Below are 12,176 nucleotides of genomic sequence, written 5' to 3' on the forward strand. Positions count from 1 at the left end.
TTGTTTTTCTTCTCCAGTAATTATCTTCCTTATTTCTACTCTTATCACAGAAGCCAAACTTCCAGAACTATACAAAATAATAATAATAATAATAATAATAATAACGGGAATCTGGACTATTCGTTGTTAATATAATATTGATATTTTTTAGCACGTTAAGAAAATACCTTTTTTATTTCTAAATTTCTCCAAAGTATTTTGTTGGTGGTGCTAGTGGAGAACTATTTTTACATTTAAATCCAGAAATGATTAGTTATATAAAACTCTGACTTTAAATGTAAAAAAGTGCATTACATTATGAATTTTATTACAGCCGGGCGCGGTGGCTCACACCTGTAATCCCAGCGCTCTGGGAAGCCGAGGCGGGTGGATCACGAGGTCAGGAGTTTGAGACCAGCCTGGTCAACATGGTGAAACCCTATCTCTACTAAAAACACAAAAAATTAGCTGGACGTGGTGGCAGTTGCCTGTAATCCTAGCTGCTCTGGAGGCTGAGGCAGGAGAATCGCTTGAACTCGAGAGGTGGAGGTTGCAATGAGCTGAGACTGTGTGCCACTGCACTGCCAGCCTGGGCAACAGAGAAAGACTCTGTCTCAAAAAAAAAAAAAAAAGAAATTTTATTACATTACAGAATCTTTTTTTAAAGCATTTGCAACATATTCGGTGGCTAGCTGTGCAAAAAGTTCTTATGAATTTGTTTTATAGATAAGATGTTCAATATTGTCAGCATTTTTTGATTAAATATCTTTTTTTATCTTTTATTGATATAACAATATTTTTTGATTCTATATTATTAAAGTAAGTTACTCCGTTTAACAGACTAGGCAACAGTAAAAGTTTTCTAAACGTTTTCTTGATTCACCTTTATATTGAATTTTGCTATCTTAATAAAAAATTCTATAATCATTACCTTTTTGTTATCTTTGTCAGGCTTTTTATAAGGATTATGTTGGGAAAAATAAATGAATTGGTAGCTTTCCATCTTTTTGCATGTCTTATCACGAATTCTATAGCATGGGACTAATTCTTTTAAAACCCTAAAAACTCCGGGGCCAAATTCTATTTAGAGGTAACTAATATTTTGATACTACTAACGACTAATAGTACATTAAGAACGTTTTTACCTCATGGCTCAATTTAGGTAATGTATGTTTTCTCAGAAAAAATGGCTTCTGAGACCTCCAAACATATTAAGATTTAATTTTACATAGTATTTCCTTATTTTAAAAAGTTACTCTTAATATCTTTCCATTTTAATTTATAACATTTATAACTTTATATATATCTATTCTTACTATTTGACTCACTATGGTCAATCTCGTTTTGTCTGAAATAACCAGAGATGATTAATTTATCAACTCTTCGGATATCTTTCTTCTAATAAATAAATTCTTGCTTTTATCTCCATCATTGTCTTTCCTCCATTTTCTTCTACTTTTTTAATTGAAGAGGATATTAAAGAAAAATTGTTATTTCTTCACAATTCTTCCTTAGCTCTCTCTCTTGCCATGGTTCACTGTGGGCAGAGTAAATTCCTTGGCTTCACTGACCTAGGCCTGACCATGAGAGTTGCTTTTAGTAAGATTTAGGCAGAAAAGAAGTTGTGTCACATCCAAATAGGGGCTTTACGGAGCATTCCATGTGTCCCTCTCCATGTGTCTTGTGTTCTTACCCTTGCCTTGGGAATATGCTTCCCATTTGGGGGCTGATCCTTCAGTCAGCATCCCAGAAATAGAAAAAATGCGTAAAACAGACATCAGTCCAACCTGCAGAGTGCAGTTGAGCAACAGCAACTGACAACGACCCAGCCTCTTTTATTCAACTTGCTGGGAAACAAACATTTATTGCAGCCATTGAGATGGTGTACTGTCATGGAGGAAGACCTAGTGAAAAGTGACGAATACAATTTATTTATTTATTTATTTTAGACAGAGTCTCGCTCTGTCACCCAGGCTGGAGTGCAGTGGCGCGATCTTCACTCACTGCAACTTCCGCCTCCCTGGTTCAAGCCATTTCCTGCCTCAGCCTCCCGAGTAGCTGGGACTACAGGCGCACACCGCAACACCTGGCTAATTTTTTTTTTTTTTTTTTTTTTTTTTTTTTTTTTTTTTTTTTCGGGTTTCACCGTGTTGCCCAGGCTGGTCACAAACTCCTGAGCTCAGGCAATCCGCCTGCCTCCACCTCCCAATGTGCTAGGATTACGGGAGTGATCCACCATGCCCAGCTGACTAACACAATTGTATATTATTCTTTCTATCATAATAAATTGAACTCCTTCTTCATGCTCCATCTTACCTGTTTATTAATAATAAGGCTAAAATTATGCCACTGCGTACAGCTTTGTAAATGTGCCAAAAATTTAATAATTTGATGTTAAAACATTCTAAAATGTATGAAATTACAGTTATTTTTTTCCTATTTGACCTAATATATATTTACAATATATATTTTTAAATTTCTATGTGCTTTTATCACTTAATCCATATGATTCGTTTCTAGCGTCCTTGTAGTGTTTTCAGAGAGATGTGGTCTTACAATTTTTGACTTTATGAATTTAGGTTGCTTTTATGGCTTACAACGTGATATTTTTAAATTGTTTTGGTAAACAGTTGAAAAACATTTGATTTTTAATAACACTTTAAATGTTTTAAACTTAATCTGAATATTTGAATTTAATTTGGGATATAAATCTATGTGCTTTGATTATGATGACTGGTAAGATTCACTTTATCTCTGCATTGTTTGCATTAATTTTCTTCAGTGATACAAAACCAAAACGTTTATATCCTCCTAAATTTTTAAGTGCATTCCTAAACCATTTCCTCTGATTAATAAATTTATGAAAAATACAAAAACATTGGCCTGTGCATGTATCATCCCTCAACAAACACAACTAGTGTAAAATAATTTTTTATTTCTACTTCACTTAAATTTTCAGTATTTGACAACATATTTTGAGGTTACAGTTGTTGATTATGTTGAAATGACAAAACTTTTCATATGTTTATTCTCTGGGAATTTTTTAAGTGTTTGCCATATATTCGATGGCTAGCATTGCAGAAGTTTTTTAAAATCTTTATGTTGAACTGGAATCATGCCCACACCACTCCATATATGTTATTTAATTCTCTATTTCTTAGTTGCCAAGTTCTCATTTTTCGTTTTATTGGAGCATATTTTCAAGTAAGATTATTCAAAAATGATTCATCAATGATACATGTTTTGAATCCTTTACATTTTCAAGAATGTCTTCACATAGAAATGACAACAACACGGCTATATTTATAATTATTGAAATGCAATTTTTTTTCCCTCTGAGACTCCATATAAGTGACTTCTAGCATTTATTATGATACAAACTTTGAATCTAACTTAAAAGTTGTACTTTTTTTTTTTTTTTTTTTTTTTTTTTTTTTTTTGAGATGGAGTCTTACTCTGTCGCCAGGCTGGAGTGCACTGGCGTGATCATGGCTCACCGCAACATCTGATCCCTCAAGCGATCCTCCTGCCTCAGCCTCCTGAGTAGCTGAGATTACAGTCATATGCCACCACATGTAGCTAATTTTTGTATTTTTAGTAGAGACGGGGTTTCGCCATGTTGGCCAGGATAGTCTCGATCTCCTGACCTTGTGATCCGCCCGCCTTGGCCTCCCAAAGTGCTGGGATTACAGGCATGAGCCACTGCACCTGGCCAAAATTTGTGCTTTTAAGTAACATCCCTCTCTTCCCTGCACTGAAAGATATGACTTTGTTATTGACATTTTAAAAATCTGACAGTATATTCTAGGCATAGGTCTTTTTCACCAGCTTTCCATGAAACATAGTGATTCTTTTAAACTTACAAAGCCAAAATCTTATTAGTTTTATAATAACTATTTTATTATGACTTTGATTATTCTTTTTGGTCAGTTTGTTTTGGCTAGATTCCCAAGGATTGTCAGCTATCTACAAATTGCATCTTTGTTTTCTTTCCTTGATTTCTATTATGTTTTTGATTGATCTGCATTCTTAGTGTACTTTTCAAAATTGTTCTTTAAGTCACTGACTGGATTTCATAGTTTGCCGATTCTGGTTTTACACTTCCAATGAATACTTTTATCAGTTTAATGTGTTTTTTCTAATTTTCCTTCTCATCCCAGACTTTTTATGCTCACAAGCTGTATCTCTGCAAATGACCACTTTGTATCATCTTTAATCTCTTCTTTAGTGAATTTGTCTTTTCTGGTTCTTTATTGAAAAAGCAAATATACATTCTAGAAAAAAATATGTTTCTAAAATAATTATTTCTTTGCAATGTTAGGACATCAAATTCTTCTTATGTTATTAGCTCTTTCTGTAGAAAGAGTTTGGTCTTCATCAATTCAAACAAGGGGATCTTTACCCATATCCACATGTTTCATGCAAATAAGTGTATGTGTTCATTTTAATCTCCATCACTATTTCCCTGTGTACATCCAGATATTCCTTTTCTAATATTGTCAATGAAACCCAGAATAAGTGAGATTGTATCATCTCCTGTTTCCCTAATCCTTGCAGTAAAATAGGTGTATTTACTTCTGGATAATTTTAAGCAGCCTGTAATTATTGTCTTCTCTTTATTTCCCACACTACCGGTATTTTACAACTCCACTTATAATTTGCTTCATAAATGTGTTGTATGGTTTTCCCAACCCTTTACACCTCTGAATATGCTATATGGAAGTTGTAGTCTCCAGAATAGAGAAAGAAAGATAGTGATGTGGGTGGGGGACGTGGAGGAGGATGCAAAATAAATGTCAGTCATCTCAGTCACCCATAGACCTGGGATTATCACTAAATTCTCTGGATATACACAGCGATTATAGATCTCTGAACAAAGGATCCAGAGTGGGGATGAATGAAAGACATCTCCCACGCATTCTAATCACTTCTGAATCCACTCCAAATCTACTGTATTTAGAGCAATGGTTCTCAAACTTTAGTGTCCATCAGAATCACCTGGAGGACTTGTAAAAACAAAACAAAACAGATTGCTGTCACACTCCCAGACCATCTAATTTAATAGGACTAAGGTGGAGCCTGATAATTTGCATTTCCAACAAGTCCCACGTGATGCTGATGCTGCTGCTCTGGGCATCAAATTTGAGAATCTCTAATTTACAGCAATTCTTCCAAGGGAGCTCAATCACAGATTGAAATATTTTTTAACTTTGTATCAGTGTGTATTTTCACAGATATCCCATGAGCATGTAAGGAAAGGTGAATTAAGCATTCACAGCTAGTGATTTAGTTAAAATGTTATGTTTATATATTTTTATTTACATTATTTAAGCATTTTACTATTAGATTTCTTTTTAAGATTATCTTATATATAGATATTTAAAAGCTAGTTGGAAATGAAATGTGTTTCATTATCTAATAGAACCATTAAAAGTACATTGTTAAGACTAATTTGTAAACGTACTGGCCACAATATCTGGAATAAACTTGTTTTTAATGGGGGATTAGATAAAAATTTCCTAATACAAAAATTGAACTAAGTCTGATTGGGGAAAGTACATATATGTGTGTGTTCGTGTGTGTAGACACAAACATATACATAAAATATATACATACATGTATACATATATATCTGAGAGACTTGCTAAAGGTTATACATAGAAGAATTCTAATTTCTGGCTGTGTGTATTAAAATATGAAGAACAAAATTCTAATTTCTGGCTGTGTGTATTAAAATATGAAGAAAAATGAGACTACATTAAGCATGTGCAAGATGACGTGGGAATGGAGTAGGAAAGGTGTTTGTTCCTGGCTGGCCAGATTCAGATTATTTGGGGAATCATGTCTTGAGAGCAGAATTGTGGGTCACTGTGTTTCTCTTTCCCTTTGTTGCTTTGGGTTATTGAAAAAGAGCTGGGGACTTTATTAAAAAGAAAACGGTATTAATGTTTTTGTCCCGTCAATATCTTGAAAGTTGTTTCCCTAAGAATGGTCAGACATAGTGAGACTTAATCAGCAAAAATACCACCATGTACTTTAATAATGAAATAAATTAGACTGGGGTTATTGTAAGAACAGTTTCTGAATGACGATGCAAAATATAACAATCACTGAAGCCCCACACTGGCACAGCATCTGTGAGGCTCTAGGGTTTACAATCCCTAGGTTTAGAAAATTTTATGTTTCAACCCCAAAGACAGACATTTTCAGACTACCTTTATGTGATTCCACTGTAATATTCAATTTTGTCAAATTATTTTTCTTTCATACATTGAATTAGTCCCTTTTTCCCAATTCTCTTAAGAATTAACAAATTTAGATTTTCCAGCACATGGCAGTTCCATTTAAGTGGAATAAAATAAGGTCTGTTCATTTCTCTTTTGCTTTCTACAGTTTGCTTTTCTCTGTGTGAAAAGGCTATTTCTTCTTCAAGTGTATTATTATTCTCATAGACACAAACAGAAGCTCCTTTTGCAATTGACTTGCCTCTCTTTTTGTCATTACAAAATTATCACTATGGTAGTTTTACCAGTTAGAAGCTAAGTATGATTAAATTCCACTTGACCTTGTTTAACCCTTCATTCATAGAACACTTCCTAGAGCAACGGAGTTTGAAGCTGAAATATTGCTTGAAGCTGATACATAATATGGAGAGGAAAAGCAGTCTTGCCTTGAACTTGGAAAAGCTTACAATCTAGACTGTATCATTGTTCTCAAAGTGTGGTCCATGAGCAGCATAGATATCACTTGTGGATCTGTTAGAAATGCAGATTCACGGAATCACCTAGTGAAACAGAATTTTTGTTTAAACAACCCTTCCAAATAAACTGTTTTACAAAATCCTTTAGGTGATTCTTATGCATATTAGGTTTGGAGGCTACTGCTATAATCAAAGATAAATTATGATTAGATTTTTTTAAAATGATATCTTAGTAGATCTCAGAAGTGAACGCAATGCCTTCTGGTGCAGATAAAGGAAGTCTTCTGGCACTTGAACTGAAAGTAAAGAAGGCTTTTTTTGGGTTATGATGGTGGACCAATGGCTATGTAGAAGGGAAGAGATGACACAAGCAAATTCCCAAGGCCAGGAAAACACAGATGTATCATTGCATAGGGGGCTGGTAAGTCAAAATACAAAGTCTAAAGACATTACCAAAGTACTTTGTGAGTACCATGGAAGTAAACGTCTGATACTGGGAAGAGTGAGGGGAGGCCTCACAAAGCGATTTATACAAGTCTGGGCTGAGATGGGTAATTTCAGTTTACAAGTCATGTAAACTGAGGGCTGAGAAAACACAAATTCAGATTTTCAAGGCTAAAGAGACCTTCAGCATAAACTAATACAATTCACTGCACAATGCATAGGTTCCTTCTCTACAACAGGTTGGATGAGTGTTTGGCCTCTGCTGGGTTCTACTGTACGTTCACCAGGATTCTCACATACATTAGGAAGATATATAATTATCAAGACAAAGCATCCTCTTCTGGTGTTCTCAATTTTTGTTTATTTGTTTGACATTTTTACCTGCTCATGAGTCAGTATCTCTAATGATGGAATATTTTAATACATAAACATCTTACCTTTTAACTATACTGCTCAGTTAGCAGGTATATATTTTACATCAGGTCCTCTGCCCCTGGTTTTCTACCATTTACACATGATTTTACTTTTGAATAACAACCTGAAAGACCAAAGCTCTAACTTACTGTCATTGATATGGACTAAAGTGGTATATATTTAAATTATGGGACCTAAGATACAAGGTTGTCCAACATACAAACGGAGAATGCATTTCCCTTCATGGTATGATCACAGGAGCACTAACACACCTGGCTGACCCCAAACACCTCCCCATTGGCTGATTATAATAGATATGTAAGATACATGTATTTTACAGGGATAAACTTACAATATTCTTTCAGACATCTAAAAGGTGAATAGGCATCATTGTATTCATTTAGATACAGAATAGTACCTAATCTCTAAAGAGGAAAAACCCCTAGAATTAGAGGGAAAGATTATACATATTTACACTCTACAATAACATTAATAAAGTCATCGGCATATGACTTTTTACCTAGATATAGACATTTGCTTATATGTAAATTAACCCTTAATATGAGATATTGCAAATATTTTCTGAAAATATGAGACTTTATCTGGGTTAATCTGAGACTGATATTCTAAAGCCATTTTGGAGAGATACTAGAGTATATTCTTGAACAGACATGACTTGCCTATTTCTGCTTTAAGGAAAACTATAATCCACCTAATTGGATTGTAACATATCTGGTGTGAGGTACTTCTAGTTATTGATAAAGGAGAAAACTGTATAGGAAGAATGCATTCAGAAAGAGTAGAAATGAGATCCATGGAAAGAAGGAGAAGGAGGTCGGGTGCAGTGGCTCATGCCTGTAATCCCAGCACTGTGGGAGGCCAAGGTGGGTGAATGACGAGGTCAAGAGATCGAGACCATCCTGGCCAACATGGTGAAACCCTGTCTCTGCTAAAAATACAAAAATTAGCTGGGTGTGGTGGCGCGTGCCTGTGGTCCCAGCTACTTGGGAGGCTGAGGCAGGAGAATCGCTTGAACCAGGGAGTCAGAGGTTGCAGTGAGCCGAGATAGCGCCATTGCAGCACTCCAGCCCAGGCGACAGAGTGAGACTCCATCTCAAAAAAAAAAAAAAAAAAAAGAAAAAGAAAGGAAAGAAGGAGGAGGAGAAAGGGAAGGGGAGGAAAAGCAGAAGGAGGAAAGGATGAATGTAAACTGCAGGTAACAGGGCCTCAGTCTGCAAGAAACTGACTACTATGACAGACAAATGCATGTTCTCAGACCTATGAGCTTCTAAAATGATCTGAATCCATGCTGAAAAAGGAAACTTTGGATCACTTATTAGGTTTTACAAATAATCTGGATGCACCAAAAACTGATATGATCAATTTGTTAAGGTTTGTTTGTCTATTTAGCTCTTCTTAGTATAGAGTGTATTCCTTTGAATTGGCCAAAAATACTGTTTCTTCAGATAATTAAGGACTCTATGTCTTTTGCACATGACATTAAGTTTTGTTTTTGTTTTAGTGTTGGAAGCACCTTATAGATCATCAACTTCCATATTTTTAATGAAAAGGTTAACATTTTGTCAAGATCACTCAACTAGTTAATGAGAGCATTGGGGTAAGGACAGGACATTTGTCTTGTGATTCAGGATAGCTCTATTTCCACTGCTCCATATCACCTATTTCTAGATATTATCTAATGATCACTGGCTTCTTAGAGGTTAGTAGAGAAAAGTTGTTTGCCTTGCATTTACATTGTAAATATTTGACTTTATTTCAAGATAATGTTATTATATAATTGGCTAATTTGCTTAGTTTAAAATCTCAAATACTGTTTCATAAGGATTATTGTCTAATTCATGCACCTAAAATAAAATGCTTACCAAATAACAGAGAAAAATAATCAGTGTAATTAAGCCTCTTTTGTGTATCAATAAATGAAACTCCTGAATCTGAGGTATAATCACTATATCTTTAGGAGTTCTAGGGTTTTTATGTTGAGGAATAAATTGTAATAAAATATTTCAGAAGTCAGAACCCAAAAGTGATTGTTTAATGATCTTTGAAATATCTTACTTGATTTAAAGGTGCTAAATTGTTTTAACCACACTAACACAAAAGCTCTTTAAAAGCTAAAAGTCACAATTTAAGACCATGGATTCATTATTTTATATGGATTGGCACAAACTCAGTCACCTGTTCACAGCCAGCTCCACCCCCAGCGCTTCTCAGCTCTCATCCACCATGCTGTCATCGCATTCTTAGTTTTCAGTCACAACAAGATCTGCAGCTCTCTTTACACTGTATCGTGTTAACATGTTATTTGTTAGCTTCAGTGTAATGCCTGTTCAAGTTTGGCATATGCAGAAGTATCTACATAGGTTCTAAATATTTTTAAACTTGATGTAAAAAGTCCAGATTACCTCATATTTAGTTACTCTGCAATTGGCCAAGGTCAACCAGTAAAGTTGGTAAAAATCACACCAAAGAACAAGCTCATCTGCTTATATTAACTCTACCATTTAAAAATAAATTGTCAAGATGTGCAGAATATCTAAAGGACTAAGGTTTCTGCTCACCATCCCTTAAAAGCCAGGCCTGCTGATAAAGGATATGCTCCTTAAGTGTCTGCATTTATTAAATCATTTAATTAACAATTGTAGAATAGCTACTACATGTCCCATACATGGAGGATCTAATGGTATATAATGCAGACAGCCATTGCCATTGGCATGTTCCTTAGTTTTCTTAATTGCAAAATGAAAAAAAAAAAAAAACGCAAATTAGAAGGTCTGTTAAACTTTTCCACCTCTCTGGCTGTCTTCTGTCCAATCAGATGTAATAAAGTTGGTTTTGCCATTTGGATCAAATGCTAACAAATAATACTAGACAATATTAGGAAAACAAATTTCAAGGTAAAATCATTAGTGAAGACAAAGAGAAATATTTTATGAAAGGTATAATAGAAAACAAAAGATTATGGGCTTTGAATCCATTTAGACCTGAGTACAAATTCTAGCTCTACTATCTTCTAACAGTGTGATGTCAAAAAGCTGATTCACCATTCTTAACCTTCTATAAAATTTGGCAAATAACATCTAACTGAGATAAAGCCTGTAATGTTGTCTGGCACGCAAAGGCATTTACACAGGATATCTATTAATTTACTACAAGTATTATTTGCATAGCATTTTTTTCTTTTCTAAGTCCTCACACATTAGCCGTGTCATTTTATCTTCATAACTACTCTGTAAAGTGGTATTGTACCCATTCTGCATTTGAGGAAATGGAATCACAAAGCAGTTCGCTCACTACAAGTTTCACTACAAGTTTCACTCACTGCAAGGTTCAGTCACTATAAGTGGATACCTCCTATGTCTCTCCACACAAAAATTGTGGTAGAGAGAGAGACGAAATTGAGAATCCCTTGACTCCCCATAAGTATCAAATTTTGCACAACTATTTTTCTCCCAGTAGAGTCAATCCTTAAAAGTCTACACCCACAACTTTAAAAATATTCCTTTTATATGTTGCCAAAAATGGATGCACTGTGTGAATGTGTGTGTGTGTGCGCGTGCACGCACATGTGCACAAAGGAATGCAGTGTCATGGAACTGTGATTAGGAATTAGTAGGGATTATTCATGGCATACTTTATACATTTTCAGTCAATAATCTCAAGATGTTTTCCAAGAGAAAAAAAAAACGTCTTTTAATCAATATGATGGAGATTAAAAGCATAACAGAAATAAAATGCTGGTGAAATCTATTTCATCCAAAGGCATAATAGCCAAAGTCAAGTGACAGAGCCAGGAATAGAACCTAATTCAAATGTTTTGACTTTATTTCACTTAAATGTTGCTTACAAGCTTAGAGAGTATATATTGTCTCAGGCCTTAATGCTTTTTAATTTTTTACTGTGTGTTCATATCTTGGATAGAAAAAGCACTCAGTCTGTTAAGAAGGTCAAAATAACTGCTTCCTACTCTTAGGAAAATAATAAATAAACTTGAAATTCTTCAAAACTAAATAGTTAATAGTAGCCATATTTGTGATTAGGAAGTCTGCCTTTAAATAATGATCACACCATGGAAACCTTGAGACCTCTCTAGCTCCGGTAAAACTGCCTGCAGGTCTCACTCTCACGGCATCACTACAATCCTGTTTTAATGCAGCAGTTAGCTTTATAGCTGTGAATTTTCTGAACATAAATTGAATTATGGAAAACTGACCTATGCACATCACTTAGCTATCTGCCAGTCATAACTCATATCTCATCTTTATTAGCTCCCTGCAGAAAATGTCTAAGACTGACCACAAATGCCAGAAATTACATGTGGGTTGGTCATGGAAATGTGATTTTCATATACTGGGGGATTTAGAAAACAGGATTCCAAAAGCAGAGACACCTGGGCCTGTGATGAATAACTACTCTGGTGTGGGCTGTTCTGCTCCAATTCTTAGGGAGGAAGGTATCCTAGAAACAAGCAAAGAAATAGATAAATCCTGGGTGATCCCTATGCTTTTCCTCATTTATCTTTCTCTTGCTTTTTAAAAAAGGTTTATAACAATCATAAAAATAATACAATTACGTCCACAGTGAGGGGATTTTTTTCTCCACTGGCACGAACTCATAGGTC

At 34.9% G+C, this 12,176-nt stretch overlaps 1 protein-coding gene across 20 annotated transcripts in view; it reads right to left on the reverse strand.

Annotated features, from left to right (window-relative positions):
- Nucleotides 1–12,176, reverse strand: part of LOC105466141 (catenin alpha 3) — a 1,883,635-nt gene that overhangs the window by 805,441 nt on the left and 1,066,018 nt on the right. The window lies entirely within an intron of this gene.

Source organism: Macaca nemestrina, chromosome 9, assembly GCF_043159975.1.
Source record: "Macaca nemestrina isolate mMacNem1 chromosome 9, mMacNem.hap1, whole genome shotgun sequence".
NCBI classification, from domain to species: domain Eukaryota; kingdom Metazoa; phylum Chordata; class Mammalia; order Primates; family Cercopithecidae; genus Macaca; species Macaca nemestrina.